Raw genomic sequence first — 13,684 nt, 5'->3', positions numbered from 1 at the left:
TCTAATCTGTCAGGATTAGTAGCTAAAATGTAGATAGATATGGAACTGAAGCAGGTAAGTGGTGTTCGCCTAGGTAGGCATGATGGTTGGCATAAATGTAAAGGGCTGATTTCTATGCATTATGACTATGATACTAAGATGATAGAGTAGGTGATGTAAAGTAAATTGAGGTGTAGATCAATTTTGACTCTATCCTTTGATTTTGACTATTAGTAGATTTTGCAAAAAACAACCCACTATACGAAAAGTTGGTGAGACCATACTTTCAGTATTGTGTGCAGTTCTGGTTGTCAGACTGTAGGAAGGATGTTAGTCAGATGGCAAGGGTGCAGGAAAGATTCACAAGGATATCACTGGGATTGGAGGCTTGTGTTTTAAGAGGAGAATGGATAGGTTGAGGCTCTTTTACCTGCAAGTTGCAGGATGGCCATATTAGAGGGCTATTCAACAGCATACATATCCATCTGGAGTGTCCTTGAAGCATTTCTTCAACCTGAAGCTTAACAATAATCTTTATGGGAGAGAGAGCCTTAAATCAGGATATCCTCACAGAAGTTTGCTTTTTCTCCAAATGTGTCTTAAGTTGTAAACTAGAGTGACAACAGTTCATAGCCATGAATTGTTAGCCGTCTCTTGGTTTGTCTATCGCTATTGCTTCACTGATTGTTTCTATTGAGGCAAAAAGTTTAATGCTTTTTTTCACAGATCAGCAGGTGGAGCAAGTCTGCAGCTTTGCAAGGATTGCATCCTTTCCCATGATGCAGCTTGCCTGTACTGCATGCAGTTTGCCTGTACTGCATTGTCGAAGCTGCATGTTAGCACTAAGATGTCAGAAGAGTGAAAAACATAGAACCTGCTTAGTATCTGAGAATCAGAATCGGGTTTATTATTGCTGATAAATATCATGTGAACTGTTGTTTGCGACTGCATTACAGTGCAGTTCATAAAAATTGCTATGTTGTATATAAATACATGAGTGTACAAAGCTGTACAGTCAAGATTTTATCATGTTACAAAAGTCTTCAATGTCAACAACATATAAATCACAATAATGGGGGAACAAAAGGGTAACTACAAATCTTGAATACCAATGTTATTGATAGACTTTGTAAGCCATGTTACTATACAAAATTTAGTCTATCTAATAATGTTTCTGATATTTAGAATCCACTCTGTAGGAACTCTGTTGTGCTTATCAGATTTGTTAATTAGATCTGTTGCATGCTTTATATTTTCAACATTATGATGGCACATAACTTACTACGTATTTAAAATGGGACCCTTTTGAACAGGAGGCAGGTTAGCAAGAAGAATACTCCAACCCTTTCTAATCTAAAGTATGTAGTTTCTTTATCATACCCATTTGTTCCAATGTAGAAGTTAAATATATTGGGATGAGTTCTCATACTTGAAACCATATTAGAATTTATTTTGTGCTGTCTGTAAAAAAAACTTCATATCTTTCCTAAAATAAACCGAAGTATCCAGAAATAGGTACTGTACCTACACTAGCAGTAAGAGAGGTTTGTCCTGACTTCCTTGCAGTTTATGGCAGTCTTAAAAAGTCAGCATCCTCTGGACTTTTTAAATCTACTTTCTTAATTTTAAATATGTTATGCACATATAACCTCAGCTATTGGTATTGCTGAAACTGTAGAACAATGTGGACTAATTTGGTAAAATTTCATCTGGTATATATCTGTCCATTCCACTAGAGTGCTACATCTAATGTCCATTACCATTTTCACATTTCCATGTTGTGCCATCTGCATATCTGGTTATTATGCTTTATACCTCTATAACAAACTAATTTAGCAATTTAATTTACCAAATTAGTTAACACCATCTTGTCTTTAACAACTTCATGTTAATATTTCCTATTCAAACCCATACCAAGTGACTGTTACTTTTATTGCTGAATATCATTTCTAGAAGATTTGCCAGCACTAAGAATAAACTGACAGGCCTATAATTTCTGGATTTATCCTTGCATCCTTTTATGAATAAGCATGTCATTTTGCGGTTGTCATTTTCATGTACCACCCTATCTACAGATGTTTGCAAATTTATGAGCAATATTTTGCAATTTCTACCCTTAGTTAGCAATGTTGGATATGTGCCATCCAGAGAGGAAAGTAATTTATCCATTCTAAGTGCAACCGGCTTTTCTAGTACCCTCCCCCACCCTTTTTTGATCAGATTTTACCCCATCAGTACATCAATTTTATTTTTCTATGCAGAGCTTCAGCTTCCTTAATAAAGGCCAATGTGAAGTACCATTATTCTGTCTTTTTGGTCCTTATTCATTTTCCTATGACACATTTACTGTGTACATAACAATAGAAGAATTTCAACCTTTGTTTCTTGTATTCTTTCTTTCTTATTATTTCCTTTCCTTTGTCTTCTTTAAAATTTCTATAAGCAGCTTTGTTTCCACTTTGTTTAGCAACCTGATATTTACCATGTGTCTTTTCCCCCTTTATTTTACTCTATTTCATTTGATTATCTGGGGAGCTGTGGTTTCAACTTGCTCTAATTTTCCTCCTCATTGGAATATACCTAAACTATCTCCTTAAAGGCCATTACTTATTGAATTACACTTAAACATTGCGGTATTTTTTAATCAATAGTGTCACCATACCTGCTCTTCATTCTTCTTTCCTTCCTTACCTGTCTTGAAGACCTTATATCCAGGAATATTTAGTACCCAATCCTGACACTTTTTCAAGCAAAAGTCCATTATTATCACAACAGCACAATATTATGGGGCAGCCCTCCAACCTTGTTTAAACCTTGTTTAATATATTTTGTGTATGTTATCAGAATTATGTTTATTTTCACTGTCTTATATGATTTAGAAATTTGTTGCTTTCTGGCAGCTGGCGGCCAAGATGGCACTGAGTTCTGATGTCCTTCAAGGTCATGGCTCAGAGAGGTAGTATTTTTTTTGGGTTCGTAGGAATGGTTTTGGTGACAGAGTGAGAGTTGGGGGTCAGGTTAGGGTTTAGGGACAAGGATGTGGAAAAGGTGGAGGTCAGGCTGGAATCTAGGTCGGAGTGCTCTGTAGTCTAAAACTAGTGATCCCTGTGGATGGATATCATGTTGCCAAGTGCTGTGGATGAAGACCAATGAGGATGAAGGTTAGTGAACACCCTTCCCTCCGCCAAGGTCAGCAAGATTCCCCAGACACTGGCTCCCAGGATTGGTGATATGTGCAGGCTAAATACGAGGCCAGTGACTCCCTAGGTTGACAAGCCGGTGAGTATGGAATTTGAGGCCTAGAGTTCGGTGTCCTGTTGATGGTAAATCCTGGAGGCAATACTGAACATAGAAGCCCAAAGTTTGAAGACCAAAGCTGGTGAATCTGGAGATTGTGGCCCAATGGCCAAAACCCTAGTTCTGCGAGTCCACTGAGGAAGTCAGAGGCCCGATGCCTGCAAGTCTGCTGGAGGCTTGGAGACAGACATCCTGCGTAAGTAATATTTTGGTGCCAGATTGTGTGGCAACACTTGCAGGCTGTCCCCATCATATCCTTAGATTTTGTAAGTTGTGGGCGCAAACAACACACTTCACTGTATTGAACAGCTTCTTCCCCTCTGCCATCAGATTTCTAAGTGGACATTGAACCCATGGACACTTCCTCACTTTTTTACAACAACACACACAAAATGCTGGTGGAACACAGCAGGCCAGGCAGCATCTATAGGGAGAAGCGCTGTCGACGTTTCGGGCCGAGACCCTTCGTCAAGACTAACCAAAAGGAAAGATAGTAAGAGATTTGAAAGTAGTGGGGGGAGGGGGAAATGCGAAATGATAGGAGTAGACCGGAGGGGGTGGGATGAAGCTCAGAGCTGGAAAGGTGATTGGCGAAAGTGATACAGAGCTGGAGAAGGAAAAGGATCATGGGACGGGAAGCCTCAGGAGAAAAAAAGGAGGGGGGGGGAACACCAGAGGGAGATAGAGAACAGGCAAACAACTAAATATGTCAGGGATGGGTTAAGAAGGGGAGGAGGGGCATTAATAGAAGTTAGAGAAGTCAATGTTCATGCCATCAGGTTGGAGGCTACCCAGCCGATATATAAGGTGTTGTTCCTCCAACCTGAGTTTGGGTTCATTTTGACAATAGAGAAGGTTATGGATAGACATATCAGAATGGGAATGGGACGTGGAATTAAAATGTGTGGCCACTGGGAGATCCTGCTTTTTCTGGCGGACCGAGCGTAGGTGTTCAGCGAAACAGTCTCCCAGTCTGCGTCAGGTCTCACCAATATATAAAAGGCCACACCGTGAGCACCAGATGTAGTATACCACACCAGCTGACTCACAGGTGAAGTGTCGCCTCACCTGGAAGGACTGTCTGGGGCCCTGAATGGTGGTGAGGGAGGAAGTGTAAGGGTATGTGTAGCACTTGTTCCATTTACAAGGATAAGTGCCAGGAGGGAGATCGGTGGGAAGGGATGGTGGGGGGAACGAGTAGACAAGGGAGTCGTGTAGGGAGCGATCCCTGCGAAAAGCAGTAAGGGGGGGGAGGGAAAAATGTGCTTGGTAGTGGGATCCCGTTGGAGGTGGCGGAAGTTACGGAGAATTATACATTGGACCCGGAGGCTGGTGGGGTGGTAGATGAGGACAAGGGGAACCCTATCCCGAGTGGGGTGGCAGGTGGATGGGGTGAGGGCAGATGTGTGGGAAATGGGAGAGATGCGTTTGAGAGCAGAGTTGATGGTGGACGAAGGGAAGCCCCTTTGTTTACAAAAGGAAAACATTTCCTTTGTCCCCTTCTCACAATCCCTCCGTCTCCGCCGCATCTGCTCTCAGGATAAGGCTTTTCATTCCAGGACGAAGGAGATGTCTTCCCATCTCTCCCATTTCCCACACATCTGCCCTCACCCCATCCGCCCGCCACCCCACTCGGGATAGGGTTCCCCTTGTCCTCACCTACCACCCCACCAGCCTCCGGGTCCAAAGTATAATTTTCCGTAACTTCCGCCACCTCCAACAGGATCCCACTACCAAGCACATCTTTCCCTCCCCCCCCGCCTTTCTGCTTTACGCAGGGATCGTTCCCTAAGCGACTCCCTTGTCCATTCGTTCCCCCCACCCATCCCTTCCCACCAATCTCCCTCTTGGCACTTATCCTTATAAGCAGAACAAGTGCTACACCTGCCCTTACACTTCCTCCCTCACCGCCATTCAGGGCCCCAGACAGTCCTTCCAGGTGAGGCGACACTTCACCTGTGAGTCAGCTGGTGTGGTATACTGCGTCTGGTGCTCCCAGTGTGGCCTTCTATATATTGTTGAGACCCGACGCAAACTAGGAGACCGTTTCGCTGAACACCTACGCTCTGTCCGCCAGAGAAAGCAGGATCTCCCAGTAGCCACACACATTAATTCCACATCCCATTCCTATTCTGATATGTCAATCTATGGCCTCCTCTACTGTCAAGATGAAGCCACACTCAGGTTGGAGGAACAACACCTTATATACCGGCTAGGTAGCCTCCAACCTGATGGCATGAACATTGACTTCTCTAACTTCAGTTAATGACCCTCCTCCCCTTCTTACCCCATACCTGACATATTTAGTTGTTTGCCTGTTCATCATCTCCCTCTGGTGTTCCCCCCCCCCCTCCTTTCTCTCTCCTGAGGCCTCCCGTCCCATGATCCTTCCCCTGTCCAGCTCTGTATCACCTTCGCCAATCACCTTTCCAGCTCTGAGCTTCATCCCACCCCTTCCGGTCTTCTCCTATCATTTCGCATTTCCCCCTCCCCCCACTACTTTTAAATCTCTTACTATTTTTCCTTTTGGTTAGTCCTGATGAAGGGTCTCGGCCCGAAATGTTGACAGTGCTTCTCCCTATAGATACTGCCTGGCCTGCAGTGTTCCACCAGCATTTTGTGTGTGTTGTTTGAATTTCCAGCATCTGCAGATTTCCTCATGTTCACTTTTTTACCCTGGTTTTTGCACTATTTTTAATTTAAGTATTTAATATATGTATATATGTACTGTTGTTTATTTATTTTCCTATCTTTATCATGATTGCATTGTACTGCTGCTAATTTAATAAATTTCATGACATATACTGGTGATATTAATTCTGATTCCTGATGTTTAGATGGAAATGTAATAGATAAATGAACCTGAATCTAGTCAACTATATCATACAACGACGTAAAAACAGCAAAATAAATAGAATACGAAATAAAAATGGAACAACCAGATAGTGTTCATGGATTCATGGAGCATTCTGAAATCTGATGGTGGAGGGGAAGAAACTATTTCTGAATTATTGTGTGGGTCTTCAGGCTCCTGTATTTCTTCCCCTTTGGTAGTAGAGAGAAAAGGGTATGTCTGGAGGATAAGGGTTCTTAATGATTGGTACTGCCTTCTTAAAGCAGTACCTCTGAAGATATCCTTGTTGGTGGAGTTGGTTGTGCCCTTGATGGAACTGGGTGAATCTACAATCCTTTGCAATCTCTTGTGATCATATGTTTGGATCCTCCATACCAGGCTGTGATATAAAGTTCAAAGTAAATTTATTTTCAAAGTGCATACTGTTTATGTCACCATATACTATTCCTGAGATTTATTCTGTTGCAGGCATTCACAATAAATACAAAGAAACTTAATAGATCGACAAAAAACTGCACACAAAGATGCAAACAACCCATGTGCAAATGACAACAAATTGTGTTTTAAAAAAAAAAGAAAAAATATTGAATGGGTAATAAATATGGAGAACACGAGTTGTAGAGTGCTTGAAACTAAATTAATAGATTGTGGAATCAATTCAATGTTTGAGTGACTGAAGTTATCCACTCTAGTTCAGGAGCCTGATTGTTGAGTAATAACTGTTTCTGAACCTGGTGGTGTGGGATCTAAGGCTTCTGTACATCGTTCCTCATGGCAGCAGTGAGAAGAGAGCATGGCCTTGATGGTGGGTATCCTTGATAATGGATGCTACTTCGCTGCAACACTGCTCTTTGTAGGTATGCTCAATGGTGAAGAGGGCTTTGCCTGTGATGGAATGGGCTGTATCTACTTTTGTAGGCTTTTCCTTTCAAGGGCATCAGTACTTCCATACCAGGTGTGATGCAACCAGTCGGTATACTCTTCATGGCAAATCTATAGAAGTTAGTCAAAGTTTTAGATGACATGCCAAACTTTAACAAACTTCTCAAAGTAGAGGTGCTGCTGTGCCTCATTTGTAATGGTACTTGAATTGAATTGACTTTATTACTTACATCCTTCATGTACATGAGTAAAAATTTTTACATTACATCTCTGTCTAAATGTGCAATGTTCAATTTATAGTTACCATCATCATGGCTATCCTTTGAGGTCGAGGATGATGGTCTTGTTCCATTGATCTATTTATGGGCTCTCAAATGGCTTATGAGTCCAATCTTGGCTTTGAATGTTCAAGCCCACAGAGCGAAGACACCTGTGCGTGTATTTGTTTAACGTGTACTTGATGTTGCACTCCAAGAAGCACAAATCAACCAACTGATTGCAATGGCAAGGAAACCATGATGATTGGAGCTGATGGATTTGTTGCAGCCTTCATCCACCTTCACAGCTATTGAGTTTGAAGTAGCTTCGCCCGCCTGTTCCACCGTCGAGGTCTTGGTTGGATTGTTCTTTGTCAGGGACCTCACCCTCGACCTTACCGCCATGGGTGACCCTACCAGGAGCATAGCTCCAGACGGATTCGTTCTCGGGATCTCAGGACCACACAAGCTTCTCCACCACGACAAGGTGACAATCCATGGAGAAGGCAATTTATAGTAATTTGTAATAAATACAACAGGACAATCAGTATAATGTAGAAATACAATTGTATTAGCATGAAGTAAGCAGTCTGATGGCCTGTTGGTCCTGGCTTTTATGCTGCGGTACTGTTTCCCAGATGGTAGCAGCTGGAACAGTTTGTGGTTGGGGTGACTCGGGTCCCCATGATACTTTGGGCCCTTTTTACATATCTGTCTTTGTAAATGCCCTGAAAAGTGGGAAGTTTACATCTCCAGATGCGCTGGGCTGTCTGCACTGCCCTGTACAGAGTCCTACAATTGAGGGAAGTACAGCTCCCATACCAGGCAATGATAAAGCCAGTCAGGATGCTCTCAATTGTGCCCTGTAGAAAGTTCTTAGGATTTGGGGACCCATACCAAACTTCTTCAACCATCTGAGGTGAAGAGGCGCTGTTGTGCTTTTTTACACAGCTGGTACATACAGACCACGTGAGATCTTTGGTGATGTTATGCTGAGGAACTGTTCACCCTCAATCCCAGATCCATTGGTGTCAGTAGGGGTTAGCATGTCTCCATTCCTCCTGTAGTCCACAACCTGTTCCTTTGTTTTTGCAACATTGAGGGAGGGGTTGTTTTCTTGACACCACTGTGTCAGGGTGATGACTTCTCTGTAGGCTGCCTCATTATTATTTGAGATTAGGCCAATCAGTGTAGAATCATCAGCAAATTTAATTAGCAGATTGGAGCTGTGGATGGCAACACAGTCCTGGGTATGCAAAGAGTAAAGGAGGGGGCTTAGAACACAGCCCTGAGGGGCACCTGGGTTGAGGGTCAGAGGGATAAAGGTGAGGGAGCCCACTCTTGCCACTTGCCATCAATCTGACAGGAAGTCCAGGAACCAGCTACACAAGGCATGGTGAAGGCTGAGGTCTCTGAGCTTCTTGAACCTGGAGGGAATTATGGTGTTGAATGCTGAACTTTAGTCCAAGAACAGCATTCTCACTAAGCATCCTCCTTTGCCAAGTAATTTAAAGTAACTGATCTTCTCCACCTCTGATCCTTTATTGAGGACTGGTTCATGCTCCTTTAATCAATAATCAGCTCTTTGTTTTTACTAACATTGAGTTAGAGGTTATTGTTGTGGCATCACTCAGTCAGATTTTCAATCTCCCTCCTATATGCTGGTTCATCACCACCTTTGATTCATCAACAACAGTGGTGGTGTCAGCAAACTTAAATATGCATTTCAGCATTTTCTATTTTTAGATCCCTACAGTCTCACATCATTTAAAAATTCATATTTTGTGTATTGTTAACTGAACAAGACCTGGTATTTTTCCACTTAATATTCTATCTGTCATGTTCTTGTCCAATCTCACTCAGTTTTATATCTTCTTCCATCCTCTTAAGTCCTGGTACTTTAATATCAAAACCAAACTTTTGGTATATTTGGCCAAATTGTTTATATAGTTTATGACTAGCCGGTGTCCAAGCATGATGCCTGCAGTACTCATTAGTAAGAGCCGGCTGATCTGGGAACTTCCACTCTCTGATTTCTATCTCATGACCAATTGTCGTTGTGTATTGGTGTATTAACCCATATTCCATGTTGTCTAACCTTGCTGACTAATAAACTGTATGGGATCCTTCCAAACACCACATGCACTGGCTTTCCCTTATTTGTTCTACAAGATCTCTTTGTTAAAAGAACTGCAATCGATTGAAACAAATGTGATTTACTTTTTGTAACTGCACACTGACTCAATCCTTTTCTCTTTTCAGGGTGTTCTTTGATTAAAACCTTTATGTATTCTGTCACTGATATTGAACTAAGAGCTCAATAGTTCCTTGATATTTTTCTCTCTCTCCTTCCTTCCTTTCTTAAATAGTCTATCTTTCAATCCACAGCAATGATTCCAGAAACTAGAGAATTTTGATAGGTGATAACCCCACCCCCACTCATCTTTAGAGCATCAACTATTTCTATTGCTTATGTCTATTATTCTGGAATGTAGATCAAAGTTCAAAGTAAAATTTATTATCAGAGTGCATACATGTCAGCACATACAATCATGAGATTTTTTTCTCCTGCAGGCATACTTAGCAAATGTATAAGACAGTAACTGTAAACTGGATCAATGAATAACAAACTGTGCAATTGCAAACAGAAATGAATAGCAATAAATAAGGAGTATGAATCAACAAGATAAGAGTCCTTGAAGTGCAACAATTGCTAACTGCTCAGAATTGATGAGCTTTCAAGCCCATCAACTTATTTAGTTTTTTATACTAATTCAGAATCAGGTTTATTATCACTTGCATGCATCATGGAATTAACTTAGCAGCAGTTCAATGCAATACATAATATGGAAGAAGAAGAGGAAATAAGAAATCAATTACAGTATAGGTGTATTGAATAGATTAAAAATCAAGCAAAAACAAAAATAATATATATTTTAAAACATGAGTTAGTGTTCATGGGTTCAATGTCCTTTTTGGAATCAAATGGCAGAGGGGAAGAAGCTGTTTATGAATCGCTGAGTGTGTTCTTATTTCTTTTACTACTTCATTATCATTAAATTCCTGGTTCTGTAATATTCCTGGCAATGTGGTGAAATCTTTCAGAAAGCTGTTTAATTGTTCCACCATTTTCATATTTCCCCAGGATATGTTTGTTCTTGCTAATCTTCTCCTTTTAAAAAGCATTTGTATGCATTTGCAGAAGGTATTTTGTTTTCTGTCTATCTATTCTTGTATTCTATCTTGACTTTTTAAAAAAAATTCTTCAAAGTTCAAAGTACATTCATACATTCACCATCCTGAGATTCATTTTCTTGTTGACATTCACAGTAAATAGAAAGAAACATTAGAGAATCAATGAAAACCTGCACACAAGACGGGCAATGTGCAGAAGAGAGCAAGCTGTGCAAATACACAAAAAGAAAACAAAATAATAAATAAGCAATAAGTATTGAGAACATGGGATGAAGAGACTTTGAAAGTGAGTCCATAGGTTGTGGGAAAGGTTCAGTGTTGGGTTGAGTGAAGTTATCCCCTCTGGTTCACAAGCCTGATGATTGAGGAATAATAAATGTTCCTGAACCTGGTGGTGAAAGTCATGAGGCTCCTGTACCTCCTTCCTGATGGCAGTAACGAGGAGATACCATGGCCTGGGTGGTGGAGTTCTTTGATGATGGATGCTGCTTTCCTGTGACAAGGTTTCTTGAAGATGTGTTCAATGGTGGGAAGGAGTTTACTCTGATAGACTGGGCTGCATCCATTACTTTTTGTAGGCTTTTCTGGTCAAGTGTATTGTTTTCAAACCAGGCCATGATGCAACCTGTCAGTATATGCTCCACCGTACATATATAGAAGTTTGTCAATGTATTAGATGATGTGCCGAATCCTTGCAAACTTCTAATAAAGTAAAAGTGCTGCTGTGCTTTCTTTGTAATGGCACTTGCGTGCTGGACCCAGGGCCCATCCTCTGAAATGATAACGCTGAGGAATTTAAAGTTGCTGACCCTCTCCACTTCTGATCCCCTGATGAGGACTGGCTCATGGACCTCCCAGCTCCTTGTTTGCTGACACTGAAAGAGAGGTTGTTGTTGTCCACCACTTAGCCAGATTTTCAGTCACCCTCCGACATGCAGATTTGTCACCACCTTTGATTCAGACAATAACAATGGTGTCATCAGCAAACTTAAATATAACATTGAGCCTGTGGCCTTTTAGTTCCAAAATGCTCTCAATCTTTAGGCCTGCTTCTGCTTCAGACCATTTTATAAGCTCCTTTCATGGATTAAACTGTATATGTATTTTCTCCTGTCAGTCATACTTTTCTTTTTGGTTTTTGTGTTTTAAAGGACTTGTGCTTTACTATTTTAATTGGTTGTTATTTCTTATACACATGTTAAACCTTTCATTGTCTATTCCCAACCAACCACAGCCAGCTCGTTTCATATCCTTATAGTTTCCTTTAAGTCCCTCATTTCAGATTAGATTTAATTTGAAAATAATGTAGCTCAGAATTCTACCATGTTATGGTCACCCCTCCCTAAAGCTTCCTTTACAATAGGATTATTGGCCAACCCCTCCCAATCTAAAAAATGTAAAATATTCTTCCAGCTAGTTAGTTCCTCAACATGTCTTTGGGAGGTAAGAATTTTCACAGTCAATAGGACTCTGGGGAAACAGAGGAACCTAGTACATGGTTCACTGAAAATGCCTTTGCAGACACACAGGGTGATGAAGAAAGTTTAGCATGCTGGCCTTCATCAGTTAGAAAATTGAGTATAAACATTGCAATATTTTGCTGTTGTACAAGATGCTTCTTCCTTTCTCCCATCCGATTCCTAAATGAACATTGAACCCTTCGACACTTCCTCACATTTTTTAATATACAGTATTTCTGGTTTATGCATGTTTTCTAATCTGTTCAATATATATATATACTGTAATTGATTTTTTAAATTACTTTTTCTCTCTTCTAAGTTATGTACAGTGTATTGCATTGAACTACTGCTGCTAAGTTAACAAGTTTCATGTCACATGCCAGTGATAATAAACCTGTTTCTGAGATGTTAGTGAGGCCACATATTGTATTCAGTTTTGATCACCCTGCTGTAGAAAAATTGCCATTAAGTTGGAAACAGTCCAGAGGAGATTTACGAGGATGTTGCTGGGATTCAAAGTAATGAGTTGTGGAGAGAGGTTGGGATTTTATTCATTGGGGTGTGGGAGAAGGAGGTGTATACAATTGTGAATGGCATAGATAGTGTGAATGCGCACAGTCTTCTCAGTCTTTTTCTCTTTATAATTTGTTTAATTAAAATCAAGGGCATAGGTTTAAACTGAAAGGAAGAAATTTAATTGGAATCTATAGGGCAACTTTTTCCACCCAAGGGATGGGCTAGAATGGGCTATCAGAAGAAGTAGTTTAACAACATTGAAAAGCTACTTGGACAGGTACATGGATAGGAAGTGTTTAGAGGGATATGGGGCAGATGCAGGCAAATAAGACTAGCTTTAATGAGAATATTGGTTGGCATAGACCATTTGGGCTGAATGGCCTGTTTCCATGCTGTATGATTCTATGTTGATTTAGCAAACAATTTCCAAAACTTTCATGAATTTTCCCTTCACTTCACACCACATATTATTCTTGCACCAAGAATTTCCCTACAAAGCAAAGATGTACAAATTTTTCTACATAATGTGCAATAAGAACACATAAAATATAAAATTTAAATTAATATTTTACCTGATGTACCTCTGTCTATTTGTTAATGTTAAAGACTATGGTATTATGATGTAGAATGTTACTTAGTGGGTTTTATTTTGCCATAATCTTTACTTGGACGAATAGAAATTAGACCAACATTTCTGAAAATTGAGCCTTTTTCCCCAGGTAAAGAAATAATTGGGAGCCTTGCAACATATTAACCTTATTATAATACAAAAGAACAGTTTTACTTAGTTACTGAAGTATCATTAGTTTTTGTTCTAGCAGCTCAATATCTATGAAGGTAGAATAACAAGCTCCCTTTTGCCCTGTTAATTTATATCGACAGTTATTTATATGGTGTAAGATTTGCATGTTATAGGCGAGATTGCTGAAGAGGTTTTGGATAGGAGATGTCCTTTCAGTGAAGATGAAGTCATCAGTATCACTACTTAGCAGGTGTTCCTTCTGCTGTATTTAAACAAAGCAGTTTTATGGCATTAGGTAAGGATCTAATGAATTTTAGAAAGGAATGATTAGTTTGACTAATGTGTGCTGTTTTTACTTTTGCAACTAGAAAAGTTTGTGTTGGTGGTCTAAATGTGTAGCAAAAGTTGGCTATCATGGAAGATGGAATTCTTATTTTACTACTTAAAGTTACTTCAATAACAATAGTGACTTAATTATAACATTTTGATTACGTTTTTCATG

At 40.2% G+C, this 13,684-nt stretch overlaps 1 protein-coding gene across 1 annotated transcript in view; it reads left to right on the top strand.

Annotated features, from left to right (window-relative positions):
* spag6 (sperm associated antigen 6) overlaps positions 1-13,684 on the top strand; it is a 140,325-nt gene that overhangs the window by 56,362 nt on the left and 70,279 nt on the right. The gene's annotated exons all lie outside the window — the stretch shown is intronic.

Source organism: Hypanus sabinus, chromosome 6, assembly GCF_030144855.1.
Source record: "Hypanus sabinus isolate sHypSab1 chromosome 6, sHypSab1.hap1, whole genome shotgun sequence".
NCBI classification, from domain to species: Eukaryota; Metazoa; Chordata; class Chondrichthyes; order Myliobatiformes; family Dasyatidae; genus Hypanus; species Hypanus sabinus.
This window is presented reverse-complemented; position numbering and strand designations above follow the sequence as displayed.